Source organism: Asparagus officinalis, chromosome 4 (genome assembly GCF_001876935.1).
Source record: "Asparagus officinalis chromosome 4, Aspof.V1, whole genome shotgun sequence".
Lineage (NCBI taxonomy): Eukaryota > Viridiplantae > Streptophyta > Magnoliopsida > Asparagales > Asparagaceae > Asparagus > Asparagus officinalis.
The window spans coordinates 105,816,573-105,819,428 of record NC_033797.1 but is presented as its reverse complement, the minus strand read 5'-3'; the positions used below and the strand labels follow the sequence as shown (position 1 = coordinate 105,819,428).

The 2,856-nt window shown below is 37.8% G+C and overlaps 1 protein-coding gene across 1 annotated transcript in view; it reads left to right on the top strand.

Annotated features, from left to right (window-relative positions):
- The window catches only part of LOC109837931 (TPR repeat-containing protein ZIP4), a 7,424-nt gene that overhangs the window by 1,596 nt on the left and 2,972 nt on the right, over window positions 1–2,856 (top strand).

The following is a 2,856-nucleotide window of genomic DNA, read 5'->3' as shown; positions in this document are numbered from 1 at the left end:
AATCCGATGATTGAGAAATTTAAACAAAATCAGGGACATTACTGTTGGGATTTGGGCAATATTACAGTGCAGTAGAACTAGAAGAGGATACAGCAAACCTTTAATGTATTTCATTTCCTGGCCAATGGTCAAACTGGAATTACTTATGTAACACAGTTAAACATGCAAACCAAAAATATGGGCTAGTGACAAAAGGTATGGTATATGGATCTGTTATTGTCTTTATTCTTTTCATACATTAGCAGAGTATCTAGTTAAATTCCACTGATTAGTAGATACTTTGTATCATTTATGGTAATTGCTCCTTTCCATCAATTAACTTTTCTAGCTTATTTCATGTTTTGCAAATTAACCAAAATCACTGACATTAGGAGACATAGTTACATGGTTTGTGGTACGTAGCAGGTTGTCGGACGAATTCGGGTATGCAATTCGAGACTTTGAAATTTTAGATTCGATGAGGGGTAGCTTTCTTCGATACACAAGTTCAAGATAGGATACGTTGTAATTTTTTTGGGTACGCTTATCATTTTTCAAAGTGTAAGTGTATAGTAGAAAATTAGAACCTAAAAATCTAATTATGCATTTCAATATTTTTTCATACAAAATACTTCAATACTTTATTTTTATAGTTTCTGAATACATAAAACTTAAAATATTAAATATTAGACATCCTCTTAATAAATTTTTTCTATGTTGCAACTTTCTTCCCCTTAATGTCAAGTGCATCTTCTGCTAATTCCAAGTCCAAACAATTCCATCTAAGCACCTCCAATTTACTTGAAGAGTCCTCCAGTAATCATTATTGGGATCCACATCCCATCCTTTATATGAACCAACTTTGTAATTCTCACAAAATCGTGACAGGAAGTGAATGTTGGAATTGGTGAATTTTAACTTATCCGTCATTCCATTGTTCAATCTATTTCTTTTCACACTATGTATGTAGGAATAAGTACTCCTTCAATAATATTATTGAAACATATAAAAAAATCCTAGCGCATGTGCATGACAACAGACTTGTAGATCAACTTCGGTCCCTTCATACTTAGTAAGCCGTACGCTAATTTTGGGGATCCAATTCGTGTATCGGAGGGAATCGGTTCGTAAATGTACCAGGAATCAGTTCACATGAACTGTTCGACAGTTTGAGGGGTAAGGGGTCCAAGGAATCGCGCAACTATATCAGGAGAGAATCTTCAACATTATTGTGGTCAATTTATTTTATAGGCTCCTTGAAACTAACTTTGAACTACAGTTATTTATATGATTATTTTCTCTTAACCTCCCCTGAACTTTGGAGGGTTTTCCATATTACCCTCCTTTACGTTGTTTATTGCACTCATTGTCCCGAATTTTGTGTTGTCCCACATAACTGCTCTGAGACTTTTCCCAATAGACTCCAATGCCATTTCCCACTAATGGATATTGACCAAAATATCCTATTGGTTTAATCAGAGAGATCTTACTCAGATAAATACAGTTATGCACTATTATAAATAGCGGTAAATAGCCCCGCAATAGCGACGCTAATAGCGTTAGCGGTCCCTTCCCGTGACGCTATCGCCCGCTACGCTATCGTGCAATAGCGGTGACATATTGCGGAATATGTCTGTTCACAAAAGCGACCAATAGTGTGTCATAACGGTAAATAGTGAGCGATTGCATTCGAAATTTGTTTATTGACTGTTATTTAAAAACGGTTTGAGGATTATTTTTTTAAAATTAAACTCAACCCTTGACCATTGCCTTCCACCGTTTCCTATGATTTTCAGCATACTCCCGCCACCTCTCATAGCCTCTGGCACCTACCTTGATACTTTCTCTCACCTCCTTCACCGTAAGCTCCTCTTAGGGCAGTCCTGTCATCGCTAAGCTCTTCTTCTTGAAGACGACGACTTTGTGACTCCTCTAGTCATCTTCGGTATTACGTGATGGTTACATGTCTATTTCATGTTTAGGATTTCTTTAAATCATCCAATATGTACTTTTAGATTTCTTAGTTTTTTTTAAATTTTTTTAGTATTTATATATATCTAAATTAGACCGCTATTTGACTTTACGTTTTTTACCGCTATTTTGCCGCAATAGCCCGAAATAGCCTTAGCGATACCTCACCGCTACGCGACGCTATCCGCTATCGATAACATTTCAGTTATGTATGCCTTGTTCTTTTTACCAATATACCCTGCAAGAACATAATCCCCTTTAAATTAATGGAACTATTCTCATTCCTCAGCACTATTTCATGGCTTGTAAACCCTCGAAAGAAATGCATAGAGAATGACAATTGCATTGTGCCCTTAAATTCTTCATGATGTGTATTGAACTCACTTTTTCTCTACATTTATAAGCCCAAAGCAATAGCCATCTTCTCACTATGATTACTAAGTAGACCTTCTCTCCCTCTTAGCATCAACTAGAAATTCTGCAAGTCTGGTTCATGACCTGCAAATAATCTCTTCAAACTAAGTAATCCTTCTCTCCCTTCTCTTCATTAACAAGTTTGGTTCTACATCAAGCAACTTCAATCTAGAAATAACCTCTTTTTTAACCTGACTAAGACCACTTCATCTTTCCTTGAATTTTGCCAGGGCTGGGGAGAGGAGGGAGGAAGGGGAAGGGGGAAGAGGGGAAGAGAGGAGAGGAGAGAGCCGAGAGGAAGATGGGTGGAGAAGGGTGTGGGACTTTTCTGAGCCAAGAGTGGAAGAGGCTAGAGATTAGGGGAAGAGGCTTGAGGTAGTGAAGATTAGGAAGAGAAACGAGGGAGGAGTGGGGATGGGGAGTTGGAACGAGGGAGTGGGCTGGAGGAAGAAGAAGCGAGGGAGATTTTTTTTAAAACCCCAAATAAAAGGG